At 42.4% G+C, this 15383-nt stretch overlaps 1 protein-coding gene across 1 annotated transcript in view; it reads right to left on the bottom strand.

The window, feature by feature from the left end:
• The window catches only part of CAP2 (cyclase associated actin cytoskeleton regulatory protein 2), a 139203-nt gene extending 125577 nt beyond the window's left edge, over window positions 1-13626 (bottom strand). The window contains exon 1 of the mRNA XM_040249316.1: window positions 13177-13626. The gene's annotated coding sequence lies outside the window, so the exon portion shown is untranslated. The remainder of the gene's footprint in view (window positions 1-13176) is intronic.
• Window positions 13627-15383: the final 1757 nt, after the last annotated feature.

Below are 15383 nucleotides of genomic sequence, written 5' to 3'. Positions count from 1 at the left end.
TGTGTCTTGAGCGCAGTTTCCGGGGCTACGTATGTGGATGAGACACAGATTCTATTTTCAAGGCACCATGATTTCACTGGGGAGCAGACGGTTTGGCTGTTAAGGACAGCTGGCCCTGAAGGACACCAGGACACAGGACACTGGGCTATTTCAGCAGAAGAGAGTCCAGTGGAATCAGAAACCATGTGGGACGTCTAACTATATCCTGAAGGCTGACGCTGTGCCCGGACTTGGGGTGATGGGGCTGGGTAAGGACAGAGACATAAAATCACAGACTCTGAATGCTAACTGGGACCGGAACAGACCCCTAACACATCCCCTTCCTGAAGGAGGTGCTCTCTTAAACATGAAGTAAGGACCTTTTGCTGGAGACCTTTTGCTCTCCCTTCCCACCCACTTTCTGCACTCCTATGCTACTGAGGACTCTTTCTATTCCTGAGCTTTTCTATTTGCTCTGCTGAGGCCATGAAGGAGGTAGAGGTCAAAGAGATGCTTCTAGCAGTTCCCCCCAGGGCCACATTCTGGCACTGGGAAAAGAAGAACCATGGAGTCCCCACTGGCCAGGCTACCAGGGCCCAGGCAGGGTTTCCATGGACCTTTTGTTCCTCCTTAAAGTAAATGAGCTGTTCGCCTTGTACCCAGAATACATAAAGAACACCTAAAACTCAATGAGAAGAAGACAAGTACACCAACTTAAAAGTGGGCAAAATATTTGAAGAGACATTTTTCCAAAGAAGATATGCAAATAGCCAATACTGCCTATAAAAACACTCAACATCAAGTCACCAGGAAAATCCCAATGAAAGCCACAATGACACCAGGCTATCTTTTCTATCTGTAACCACCAGGTTACACCTTTCACTAGGGGAAGTGAAAATACCCATTAGGATGGCTACAATCAAAGAGACAAACAAGTGCTAGTAAGGTTGTGTGGAGAAGGCAATGGAACCCCACTCCAGTACTCTTGCCTGGAAAATCCCATGGACGGAGGAGTCTGGTAGGCTGCAGGCCATGGGGTCGCTAAGAGTTGGACAGGACTGAGCGACTTCACTTTCACTTTTCACTTTCATACATTGGAGAAGAAAATGGCAACCCACTCCAGTGTTCTTGCCTGGAGAATCCCAGGGACGGGGGAGTCTGGTGGGTCTCTGGGGTTGTACAGAGTCAGACACGACTGAAGCGACTTAGCAGCAGCAGCAGTAAGGTTGTGAAGAAATTGGAACTTTCCTACATTGCTGGTGGGAATGTAAAATAGCGCAGCTGCTGTGGAAAAAGGTTGAAAGTTTCCTAAAAAGTTAAGCACATTTTTACCATACTGTTCAGCCATTCTACTCATATTTACCTACTTAAGAGGAATGAAAACATATATCCAGAGATGGCCCTGGTGGTCTAGAGGCAAAGACTCCCTGCTCCTAATTCAGGGGGCCTGGGTTTGATCCCTGGTCAGGGAACTAGATCCCACATGCCATAACTAAGACCCAGCCAAACAAATAAAGATTAAAAAAAGAAAAATGTGTCCACACACACAAAGACTTGGACACAAATGTTTATGACAACATCATTCACAATGGCCACACATACACACACACACAAGATGGAAACAACCCAAATGTCCATCAGCTGATGGATGAATGAACAAAACGTGGTCTATCCATACAATGGAGTATTTATTACTCAACAATAAAAAGGAGTGAAGTATGGATACATACTACAACATAAACAAACCTTAAGAACACTATGCTTGGTGAAAGAAGCAGACACAGAAGACCATGTATTGTATAATTCCATTTATATGACTTTCCAGAAAAAGCAAATCTGTAGAGACAGAAAGTAGTTTAGTGGGTGCCTTGGGTTGGGGAGGGGCTTCCCTGGCTGCTCAGAAGGTAAAGAATCCACCTGCAACGTAGGAGACCTGGGTTCAAACCCTGGGTTGGGAAGATCCCCTAGAGAAGGGAACGGCTACCCACTCCAGTATTCTGACCTGGAGAATTCCATGGACAGGGGAGCCTGACAGGCTACAGTCCATGAGGTCGCAAAGAGTTGGACACGACTGAGTGACTTTCACTTTTGGGCTGGGGAGAGAAACGGGGAGTGACTGAAAATGGGTACAAAATTTCTATTTGAAGAGATAGAAATGATCTAAGCCAGGATTTCGGTGGCTGTTGTATAATGCACTAATAATCATTGAATTGTGCACTTTAAGTGGGTAATTTTACAGTATGCAAAATTATACCTCAATAAAGCTTCAAAATGGAGAAGGAAGTGGCAACCCACTCCAGTATTCTTGCCTGGAGTATCCCATGGACGGAGGAGCCTGGCAGGCTACAGTCATTGGGTCACAAGAGTCATACACAACTTAGTGACTAAACCACCACCACCACCAAAGCTACGAAAAACAAAACAAAAATAAGTACTTCTTTTTCTAAAGAGGTGGTTGAAAACTGGTTAAATCTGAGTGATTCTGCCTCTATCATCTCCCTACAAAGTCACAGGTAGTAATTAAACTTGACCAGAGGTTGCTCTGAATGGCCACACCCCTTGCTCCTGGAACTAGCTGTAGGGGCCAAAATACTTGACTTTCAAAATACTTGACCACTTCCATACCTGACTTTGATTTACTACTTATGACAAGATCAGTTTTTAAATAGAGCTGTGGACCACCAGAAGACGCAAAGTTCTTTTTTGCTCTTTGGACCTGGGAGCTTAAAGAGGAAAGAGAGAAAGAGGGAGAAGCAGAAAGGAAAGAATGGTGAGGGATGGGAAAAAAGAGGAAAAAGGGAGTAAGAAAGGAGGAGGGGCTCCCAGAGATGATTCAGAGGGAATACGCTCACTACAGCCTATCTCTAAACTGTGTTCAAACGCAAGAGGCAACTCCTGACCCTGACGGATAAACAGCAGGAGGATTGAGAAGGGCAATCAAAACTGGGAAAAGGAATCCATTTGGGAGTACATTTCCAGGCTTGTTCCTCTTTTCTCTTCAGAGGTGACTTGCAGTTGGAACTACACACAGGATACAAGCAACAAAAACTCCAAGAGAGGGCTTCCCTGGGGGTCCAATGATTAAGACTCTGTGTCGCCAATGCAGGGAGTGTGGCTTCGATCCCTGGTCAGGGTAGTCATCCATGCTGCATGGTGTGGCAACAAAAAATCTCTGAGAGAATCCTCCTCTTTTCAATCAGAAGCCTTGAATAGGAGGCCCATATAAATGGAAGAATGTGAGGGAAAGTCTGGATTGTTTGTTTGTTTGTTTTCCTTTTTTCTTTTCCAAGAGTGGCTGCCCATCAGAGAACTGCATGGTAGAAGAGCAAGCCGCAGCACAGACAGCTAAAATATCTCCCCCAAATCCTAGTCGTATTGCCAGAGGAGCAGGGAAAGGGCCCTTTGTGATCCAGAGTGTAGTCAGAACCCCTGTCATTTTCCCTCTTATTTTCTGTTACTTCTTTGTCCTAAGGATGGCTGCTGTTTGAGGACACTTAACGGCAGCAGAAGTAGCTGACACCCCAAGAGAAATCTAGTCCTTCTGGCCAGAAGAGCAGCAAAAGGCTCCCAGGGGCAGGAGAGTGTGGGAGGAACCTCAGAATGGAGACAGCTGAAGAAGGGGGTCCCCTGACTTTGTACATGAACCAGTGGACACCCCCCAGTCTTGCCCCTGAGCTATGTATGTGTGGGACAGATCCAAAGGCTTTGAGAACTAAACTACGATTTAAGCTCTGCCTGAATCTCGCGCTCAAGTCCCAGACTAACCCCTAAACAGTGCTTCCATGGGATCCAACGCAACAGTGCAAAGGCTTTGAAAACTGAACTGATATTGGAACCATTCCCACAGGATGCAAGATAGAACTGTGTTGATTGCTTGGTAAAAGAAAACATTGAGCATTTCAAAAGGACCCAGAGGTCTCACAACATAATACTCAAAATGTTTAGAATTCAGTTAAAAAAAATTATTAGTAACATGCAGGAGACCAGGAGAACATGGTCAACCCTTAAAAGAAAAGACAATTATCACACACCAACTCCAAGATGATACAGATGTTGAAATTATCAGATAGATTTACAGAAGCTGTTTTTAACTATGTTCTAAGAAATAAAGGTAAACACTCTCAACATAAATGGAAAGATCAGAGTTCTCAATAGAGACACAAAACCTACAAAAAAGAAACAAGTGAAAATTTTAGAACTGAAATATACAATAACAAGCACAAAATGCATGGGATGGGATCAAAAGCAGCACAGAGATGAAAAAAAATGTCAATAAATTGATGTAAATACTATCCAATCTAAAGAAGAGAAAAAAGTTGAAAAAAAAAAGTGCCGCTGCTGCTGCTGCTGCTGCTGCTAAGTCACTTCAGTCGTGTCCGACTCTGTGCGACCCCATAGACGGCAGCCCACTAGGCTCCCCTGTCCCTGGGATTCTCCAGGCAAGAACACTGGAGTGGGTTGCCACTTCCTCCTCCAATGCATGAAAGTGAAAAGTGAAAGTGAAGGTGCTTAGTTGTGTCTGACTTTTAGTAACCCCATAGACTGCAGCCCACCAGGCTCCTCCGTCCATGGGATTTTCCAGGCAAGAGTACTTGAGCGGGGTGCCATCGCCTTCTGCGGAACAAAAAAGTGAACTGAGCCTAAAAAGCCTGTGGGATAATATGAAAAGTTTTGATATTAGTCTCACTGGAATTTCAGGAGAGGACAAAGAGCCTGAGGTAGGAAACATACTTGAAAAAAAAACAGCCAAAAACTTCCCAAACTTGGAGAAAGCTATACATTTATAGATCCAGAGTGCTATCTGTCTCGTTATTATACACATATATATACACAAATGCAATGCATTACAGCGAATGCCTCCAAGGGAAGAACAAGAAAAATGAATAAAGATATTAACATAACTGTCTGAAAAGAAAGAAAGAAAATGTAATGGGCTATCATCCTCTTTGGAGAGGTGTCATAAGTATCAAGAACTTGAGTTTTCAAAAACCTTCTCTGAATCTAATAGAACAAGGAGTCACTATCAATCAATGAATCGGTTAATTTATCAACACTAAACCTGCAGAAATGGTTTGCCACATCACAGACTCTTATTTTCAGGCTTCAACAGTACGTGAACCGTGAACTTCCAGATGTTCAAGCTGGTTTTAGAAAAGGCAGAGGAACCAGAGATCAAATTGCCAACATCCGCTGGATCATCGAAAAAGCAAAAGAGTTCCAGAAAAACATCTATTTCTGCTTTATTGACTAAGCCAAAGCCTTTGACTGTGTGGATCACAATAAACTGTGGAAAATTCTGAGAGAGATGGGAATACCAGACCACCTGACCTGCCTCTTGAGAAACCTGTATGCAGGTCAGGAAGCAACAGTTAGAACTGGACATGGAACAACAGCCTGCTTCCAAATAGGAAAAGGAGTACTTCAAGGCTGTATATTGTCCCCCTGCTTATTTAACTTATATGCAGATTACATCATGAGAAACGCTGGGCTGGAGGAAGCACAAGCTGGAATCAAGACTGCTGCGAGAAACATCAATAACCTCAGATATGCAGATGACACCACTCTTATGGCAGAAAGTGAAGAACTAAAAGCCTCTTGATGAAAGCGAAAGTGGAGAGTGAAAAAGTTGGCTTAAAGCTCAACATTTAGAAAACTAAGATCATGGCATCCGGTCCCATCACTTCATGGCAAATAGATGGGGAAACAGTGGAAACAGTGGCTGACTTTATTTTGGGGTGCTCCAAAATCACTGCAGATGGTGATTGCAGCCATGAAATTAAAAGATGCTTACTCCTTGGAAGGAAAGTTATGACCAACCTAGACAGCATATTAAAAAGCAGAGACATTACTTGGCCAACAAAGGTCTGTCTAGTCAAGGCTATGGTTTCTCCAGTGGTCATGTATGGATGTGAGAGTTGGAATATGGAGAAAGCTGAGTGCCGAAGAATTGATGTTTTTGAACTGTGGTGCTGGAGAAGACTCTTGAGAGTCCCTTGGACTATAAGAGATCCAACCAGTCCATCCTAAAGGAGATCAATCCTGGGTGTTCATTGGAAGGACTGATGTTGAAGCTGAAACTCCAATACTTTGGCCACCTGATGAGAAGAGCTGACTCATTGGAAAAGACCCTGATGCTGGGAGGGATTGAGAGCAGAAGGATGAGATGGTTGGATGGCATCACCGACTTGATGGACATGGGTTTGGGTGAACTCTGGGAGTTGGTGATGGACAGGGAGGCCTGGCATGCTGCGGTTCATGAGGTCGCAGAGTTGTACACGACTGAGCAACTAAACTGAACTGAACTGAACTGAGACTCTTATTTTCGGTCAGAAAATGGAAGCAGGATGAGTTTCAAAGGGATTTTCAAATTCTTACATGTATATAACCTAAAAGAATTTTGTAAATCCCTCTTTCACATTTTTAGGTTGACATGTAAAAATTTTCACCAAAATGTGAACTGTTATGAAGAATGTAGCTGCCAGTATTCTGTAAATATTGACATGTAAAACCAAAACTATTTTATCACTTGCTGAAATACATCCATTGAAACTCATCATCATTTACTTTAAAAGAATACATAAAGAGGTTGTTCTTTGACAGTCAAAAATCTTGCATGATTATATTTCTCCATTAATTTACATTTCCATTCTTCTCACTCTACAAAAGTTTATCCTAGATTTACATATTTTATGCTTTAACGTCTTTTATTCATTACCCTATCATACTTTTCTGTATCAAAAGTATGTATATATGTATACATATATCAGTTCAGTTCAATCACTCAGTCGTGTCTGACTCTTTTGCGACCCCATGAACCGCAGCACACCAGGTGTCCCTGTCCATCACCAACTCCTGGAGTCCACCCAAACCCACGTCCATTGAGTCAATGATGCCATTCAACCATCTCATCCTCTGTCGTCCCCCCTTCTATTGAACACCCAGGACCGATCTCCTTTAGGATGGACTGGTTGGATCTCCTTATAGTCCAAGGGACTCTCAAGAGTCTTCTCCAACACCACAGTTCAAAAGCATCGATTCTTCGGCGCTCAGCTTTCTCCATATTCCAACTCTCACATCCATACATGACTACTGGGGAAAAACCATTGCCTTGACTAGAGGGACCTTTGTTGGCAAAGTAATGTTTCTGCTTTTTAATATGCTGTCTAGGTTGGTCATAACTTTCCTTCCAAGGAGTAAGCATCTTTTAATTTCATGGCTGCAGTCACCATCTGCAGTGATTTTGGAGCCCAGAAAAATAAAGTCTCTGTTGTCTCCACTGTTTCCCCATTTATTTGCCATGAAGTGATGGGACCAGATGCCATGATCTTCGTTTTCTGAATGTTGAGCTTTAAGCCAGCTTTTTCACTCTCCCCTTTCACTTTCATCAAGAGGCTTTTAGTTTTTCTTCACTTTCTGCCATAAGGGTGGTGTCTTCTGATATATATATATATATATATATATATATATATGCATGTATTTAAATTCAATGGTAAAGAGTGCTCTCCTGGTTGTTACCACTGTAACTCTTACTAGAATGAACTTACCAAAACAAAACAAATACTACAAATGTTGACAAATATTAGTAAATGTAGATAAAAGGTATTTTTTTCATTGAAAACCTCTCTCTTTAGAGGTCTTATTTTTCATTTGTCTCATGCATATGGGATCAGTATACTTATTGCTAGAAAGAGTCAAGGTTGAAAATCAATTTGATTCTCAATTTTTGTTTTTATCAATGTAAATCCTGGCAAACTATTCATATAATGAGATGCAAATGGATGAAATTTTGTAATAGAAATGTCACTCAATTTTTTTGAACTCCTTGAGTTATATACTTAACATCACATGGTGATAAAATATTAAAATTATTTAAATTATCAATGTAAGGAAAAATTTAGTTGAAGTTTAGTTCAGTTTTTTCAACTGAAATTTAGTTGAGTAGCATAATTACTCATCCTTCTGGGTTATTTCAGTCATTTCTGGTCCACGACTCTGCTGTTGTAGTTAAAAGTGAACTTGTAGAAAATTGATAATAAAGCAAGTAATAATTGTGTATTGGCATGCAAATATTGAGAAGATTCCCTAGAGAAGGAAATGGCTACCCACTCCAGTATTCCAGCCTGAAGAATTCCATGGACGGGGAGCTTGGAGAGCTACAGTCCATGGGTTGCAAAGAGTCAGATATGACTGAGGAACCAACACTTTTTTCACACAAGTAACATTTATCCTGTGGAACTTCATTGGACTTCCCTCTTCCACAGTGGAAGAAGCTTGCTTATATCTATTAAGCAAATTCTTTTTAGCATTTTAAAATAGTGTTTTTCCATGCTTCTTAGGTTATGAGAAACCAGATATTACAACTAGAATTTAAATAGGATGAGATTTATAATAGGGTATCAGATTAAACCACTTGGTTTAGGGGAATGAATAAGCTGGGGTTATACCACTATTGTATATGTCAATCAACTCTCTTTTTGGTAATTAAAATACATGGCACATTCACACAGAAGACACATGTGTGCCAAGACACATGGGAAAAATTCTCCAAAGCAACAAAACATGGGCACCAACCCTAACATCCATCAATAAGAGAAAGGATAAACTGTGGAATATTTGCCAACAATAATACATAGTTACATGCAACAACATGGATAATCCTTGAAAACTTAGTTTTGAGCTTTTTAAAAGTGAGGTTATAATATACATATACCCTTTTTATAAATTAAAAAAAAACAAAGGGACTTCCTTGGTGGTCCAGTGGATAAGAATCCTCCTTCCAATGTGGGGGACACAGGTTTGGTCTGTGGTCTGACAACTACGATCCTGCACGCCAAGGGGAAACTAAGCCACTTGCCACAACCACTGAGCCCGCGCTCCAGAGCCTGTGTGCTACAACTAGAGAAAGACGGAGTACTGCAATAAAGACCCAGCACAGCCAAAAAAAAAAAAAAAACCTCCAGTGACAGAAACAAAATAAAAGGTCCCTCCTAAAGAAATGTAAAATAAAAGACATGGTTTTAGAAAAACAAGCAAATGTAGACAAACTTGATTAGGAACGTATACATGTCACAAAACTGTTTTACAATAAAATCAGGAAGGGTCAATACAAAATCTAGTGTAAGGATGGGTACAGTGAATGTCATAGGAGAAGGGCATAAAGAAATATACAACAGTATGGGTAGCAATCTAGTCCTCTTTTTCTAGCCTTCTGTTTAACAACTTTATTGAGATATGGCTCACATATGATTATAGTACTATAATAGGTTTATAATACATATGCATCTTTGAAAGGTTGCAACTTGAAGGTCTGTATGTAGGGGACTTACTGTATAATTCACCCATCTGAAGTGTACCATCTGATGATGTTCACAACCATCACTAATTTTAGAACATTTTGCCAGTTCAAAAAGAAACCCTGCAGCCTTCACTATCACACCCACCCCCACCAGCAACCTCCATACCTAAGAAACCACTACCCTACTCTCAGTCTCCATACATTGCCCCGTTCTGAACATTTCCATATGAATAGAATCATACAATGTGTGGTCTTTCGTGATTAAATTCTTTCACTTAGAATAATGGTTTCAAGGTACATGTAATCAGTATTTCATTCTTTTTTATAGCCAAATAAAATCCCATTGTATGGATATATCACATTTTATTTATCCATTCCTCAGCCTATGGACATCTCAGTTATTTTTAATTTGGCTGTTATTCATCAGTCAATGGACATCTCAGTTATTTTTAATTTGGTTGTTATGAATGGTGCTGGTATAAACATTTATGTACAGGTTTTTGTGCTGACATGTGCTTTCATTTCTCTGGGATATATATACTTAAGAGTGAAACTGTTGTTTCACATGGTAACTCTGTTTAATTTTTGAGGAACTGCCCAATTGTTTTCCAAAGCAACTGTACAAGAAATATTTCTACCAGCAACATATAAGGGTGGCAGGGGTTCTAACTCCTTCCCATGCTCACCAACACTTATCGGACTTTTCGATTCAAGCCATCCTAGTGGGTGTGAGGTGTATCCCACTGTGGTTTTGATATGCGTTTTCTGACGAATAATGATGTTGAGCTATCTTTTCATGTGCTTATGGCCATTTGTATATGTTCTTGGGAGAAATTTCATTCAGATATCTTGACTATTTCTATAGTGGGTTACTTTTTATTATTGAGTTGTAAGAACTCTATATATTTGGATACAAGTTCCTTATAAAATATAGGATTTTAAAATATTTTCTCCCATTCTGTGGGTTATATTTTCACAATTATCTAGTTCATAAGCCCTAGATTTTAAGGGCTGAAAGCCCTAGTGAAAGGGCTGCCATGTTAAGTTGCTTCAGTCATGTCTGACTCTTTGAGACCCCACAGACTGGAGCCTGGCAGGTTCCTCTGTTCATGGGATTCTCCAGACAAGAACACTGGAGTGGGTTGCCATGCTGCCCTCCAGGGGATCTTCCTGACCCGGGGAGCGAGCCTGAGTCTCTTATGTCTCCTGCATTGATAGACGGGTTATTTACCACTAGCACCACCTGGGAAGCCCATGACAGGGCTACAGGCGGTTATTTGAATATTATATTTACAGTTTACATAAACTTACCCAATTATTTTTATGTATATCACATAATTGAATTAAAAAGGAAACTTCATACATAAAGATGTCTGTTAGGAAATATTTGACACAAAACAAAACACTGCAATGCCCTAAACAAGTTAATGCTACTCTTGAAGGTATTAACTTAACTCCTGGGTATGACTTACTACTACTACTACTACTAAGTCACTTCAGTTGTCTCCGACTCTGTGCGACCCCATAGACGGCAGCCCACCAGGCTCCCCCGTCCCTGGGATTCTCCAGGCAAGAACACTGGAGTGGGTTGCCATTTCCTTCTCCAATGCATGAAAGTGAAGTCGCTCAGTCATGTCCGACCCTCAGCGACCCCATGGACTGCAGCCTACCAGGTCCTCCGTCCATGGGATTTTCTAGGCAAGAGTACTGGAGTGGGGTGCCATTGCCTTCTCCGGGTATGACTTAAGCTCCCGGTTAATCTGGCCCATTGACCCTTTCAAAAGGTGCCTCTTCAAGCACTTCCCTGGAGGTCAGTGGTTAAGATTCTGCCTTCCAATGCAGGGAGTGAGGGTTCAATCCCTGGTTAGGGAGCTAAGATCCTACATGCCTTCTGGCCAAAAAACCAAACTATAAAACAGAAGCAATAATGTAACAAATTCAATAAAGACTTTAAAAATGGTCCACAACAAAAAAAGAAAAAAATCTTAAAAAAAAAAAAAAACAGGTCCCCCTCCAAACTCTACACATGGTAGGAGGGAATAGTAACCTACTACCAACGTGACAAACCTGCCCTCTTTCTCCAGCTGCTTTTGTGTCTCCCATCCTCTCCCAAGATAAAAATGAATTTTACAGTTTTTACTGCCTGAAGAAAAAAAAAAAAAAGACTATTTCAGTACTATTTCAAGGACAGGGGTGCCTGGCAGATGCTACAGTTCACGGGGGTCACAGAGTTGGATAACAAATTTCAATACTGATGAAAATTATATGAACTTCAAATTTCAGTGTCCATGAATAAAGTGAAATACAGCCACATCATTTCTTTAGTCATTTTCTGTGGCTGGTTTTAAGCTACAACAGCACAGATGAGTAGTTACTACAGAGACCAAAGCCAAGAAAGCCTACAAGTTTACTATCCAGCCCTTTACTCTAAACCTTACCTTATATCAACAAGTTAAAATACTTTTCACTTCTACAACGAGCAGCAAAAACCTGTTTCCTACTAGCAAAGACTGCCTTGACATTTACCTTCATGATTTCTCAATTTTTTCCTCTTTAATTTTAATAAATATTTATGATACCTCAGTTGTAATTTATTAAGGACTTTTAGATTTGGAGATCAAAGAGTAGTGTTTCCTTAAAAAATAATGTAGTATCTTCAAAAAGTCACAACCACACTCAAACTGTTGGGTTAATCATTTTAACAAACTTTTACTGCCTGTTCATGAAAGGGTCGGAGTCAAATACTGCTTGGAGCAGTAAAATCTTAAAAAAAAAAAAAAAAACAACCCACCCTTGCCCTCAGGAGGCTTACAGTCTAACTGGACTTTAATAACTATAAGAACAATTCCCCCAAAGATCACTCCACAGCCATAACCTTACATTACACGGGCTTAGATATTCTGCCAAGAATTCTAAGCCATGTTCCTTAAATTTAAAAAGTCTTATATAAGCAGTAAAGAAATAGTACTCTGCAAACAATTCTGGTTAACTTTTGTGGTTTAAGTCCCATAGACTTCTGCATTCCTCTCACTATATAACCAGAGGTTCTTGATCTTTTCTGCTGTGTTCATCTCCGCTTTGGCTGTTTGGACCTAATTCTAGTTCAATATCCACATTCATTTCTTTTAGAGAATGCAATAATTCACATATTGCTAAACCCTGCAGCCTATTTGTGATGTCTGACACCACTCTGATGGCAATAAAGGCAAGGCTATTTGCATATGTGATTATTAGTCCCCAAAGCGAAGATAATGAAGCTGCTTCCACCAAACCCCTTTACCCAAGGAAAGACTCAGTGGTGGCGAGGTGACCTCTTCCGAGCTGTCCCTAAATGCCTCAGTGGCCAGTACATTTTTTTCAAAGTGACTCAAGACCTCAGGTCAGGTTCTGCAGACAAGCCAGGTCCATTTCTTTCCAACACTTCATGGCTAGGATCAAATTCAGTCCAATGACAACCCCCCCTTCCCCAATACCCCGCACCCCCTGAAGCTCAGAGCAGAGGGGGCGAGCACCCCCAAAGTTAGACCCGCCTGGAGTGCGGCTGCGAGGCCTCAGCCATGGGTCCAGCCCCGAGCCCGCTCCACGCCCGCACCCGCTTTCCAGCCCGGCCTGCGCGGCGCGCACCGGGCAGGCGGCGGGGGTGGGGAGCGCCGTTGCGCTGACCCAGATGGGGTGCCCCCCTCACGCCCGCACCCCCGCGTCCGGGCCCTGCACCCAGGCCCCGCGGCCTCCTGCTTCCCCCGCTTGCGGGCCAGCAAGCGCCTTTATTCCCCGCGCGCCTCGGCCCGGGCTCCTCTGCACCCCACCCATGGAGCGCAACTTCCGAGCGCGGCCGCGGGGTGCTCCCCCCACTCCACCCCGCGCCCCTCCCGGCCCGGCCCGGCCCGGCAGCTCTGGATTACCTCCCCTCGGGTTCTGCGGTCCGGTGCTGGGCGATGCCAATCCGCGCTCGGCCACTCGCGCGCCCTCCTCCCCTCCTCCTCCTCACCGCCCCCCCCAGCAGGAGTCGGTGTCGGTCACGCTGCTCCCGGGGAGAGTGGCCGGCGGCTTCCGGGAGCTCCAAATACTGACTCGCTGAGAGGGAGAGAGAGGGAGAGGGGGGAAGGGAGGGGAGCCAAGCTCCGCCGGTGGGGAGTGGAAATAAAGGGGAGCGGAGGGGAGAGGGGGGATGGAGGAGAGGAGGGGCAGATGGGCCGTGGGAGAAAAGAGCGAGAGGAGGAAGGCAGAGGGCGGCAGGCTCAGACAGGAATGAATTCGCTGCATCAGGCAGCCTTGCAAAGAAGTCTGGAAAGATCCGGGAGGCTCCTGGCTGAAGGAGCCGAAGACTGGATCCTCAAAGGCTTGTGCAGAGAAAGGATGGGTCCTTGGGGAGCTACAGACCAGCCTGTGTTCTCCCCAACCCCAGGAGAGGGATAAAGTTCCTGGCTGGAGAGGGAGGTGGAGAAGCAACACTTCAGCTAGACACCAAGTTCAGATGCATTCATATTTTGTAACAACATTTTAACAATGTATTTTATTTTTTTTTAAATTAAATTAATTAATTAATTTATTTTTAATTTTTACTTTACAATTCTGTATTGGTTTGGCATAGATTGACATGAATCCACCACAGGTGTACATGCGTTCCCAAATGTACTTTACATACAACATCTTTTTGTAAAAATTGCCTGATTGTTTAAGGATAAAAGTGCTGTGCTTAGTGACCTCCTAAACTGTAGTATGCCAGGCCCCTCTGTTCATGGGGATTCTCCAGGCCAAAATACTGGAGTGGGTTGCCAAGCCCTCCGCCAGGGGAATCTTTCCTACCCAGGGATCGAACCCAGGTCTCCCACATTGCAGGCAGATTCTTCACCGTCTGAGCCAACAGGGAAGCCCACTTCCTGGTACCCTAAACCAATTTACTTTTATTGTATTTGTGGCCATTCCCCTTGGTATGTTGACTACAATTACAAAACTGGAGATTTTTACGTTTTTTGTTACCGCTGTTAGAAAGAAAACATTGATTTTTCAATTTTCATTAGTTTATTTCAATCTGAAAAAGTAGACTTGAAGCTCTTCATTGAATGAATGCTAGGAAAATAATTACAGAGAAGAAGGGGGGGCGGGGTTGCATCAACATTTCTTAAAGCAAAATTTCTAAGCAAATACTAGGATGAGTGTCTAAAAAGCCAGCATTTTCTGTCGGTGATAAAATTGCATGTAATTTGGTTCTGTGAATGACAAGGCTATTCTGACCCCAGAGGTCATAACTTAAGGTTTTTTCCTATCACATACTGTTCTTTGTCCAACATTGGTGATGAGGGGTGCCTTCTTGTTCCCCTTTGTCTGGAAAGAAGGGAAACAGAATGACATTGTTTACGGCATTGATCACATCGCTAAGTGAATGGATACATTACACATATCCAGGACCAGTGCTGTCCCTGCCATGCACATGCCTTGCATTTGCTAGGTATTCAATACATTTTTACTGAAGAATGAATGAACAGATGAATCTTTAAAATATATATATACATACATATATGTTCCAGGAATACAAAAATTAATATATCCCTAAGAACCAATTTTTACAGGTTCACAGGAAACTTCCAAGCTTCCAGTTTAACATGACTTTTTTTTTTTTCTCTAGCATTAACTTCAGCAAGCATTAATAGAGCATTTCTTTTGGCTAAGTGTATTTTGCACTGGAGTATAAAGTATTATGGAGTATAAAGGTGAATGAATGAGGCACAAATCCTCCCCTTGGATTTATAAGCTAGTAAGAAGATAAAGAGTATAAAAATAACCACAGTGTAAGAAAGACTTTAAAACATGGTCCAAGAGAAGTAGGAACAAAGTTTGTGGCTATGCAGGGGAGGGAGGTTTTTTCTAGTTCCCGGAACCAGAGAATGCATTCTGGTGGAAGTAAGAGTTGATCTTTCAAGCAGAAACAGGACAGTAAGAAAGGGCAGTGGGGGGAAGGGCACTCAAGATGAAAGGAAACGGGGCAAAAGTGGAGAGGTGATGAAGGATGGGACATGTATGAAGGAGAATCAGTGAACTTACATGAACGCAGAGTTGTGGGACCCAGATCTGGGAAAAAAAAAAGTTTAGGCCCCAGCAGATGGAGACC

The sequence above is a fragment of the Oryx dammah genome, unplaced genomic scaffold (assembly GCF_014754425.2).
Source record: "Oryx dammah isolate SB20612 unplaced genomic scaffold, SCBI_Odam_1.1 HiC_scaffold_11, whole genome shotgun sequence".
NCBI lineage: Eukaryota > Metazoa > Chordata > Mammalia > Artiodactyla > Bovidae > Oryx > Oryx dammah.
Note: the sequence above shows the minus strand (reverse complement) of the source record. Positions and strands in the feature narration are given on the sequence as shown.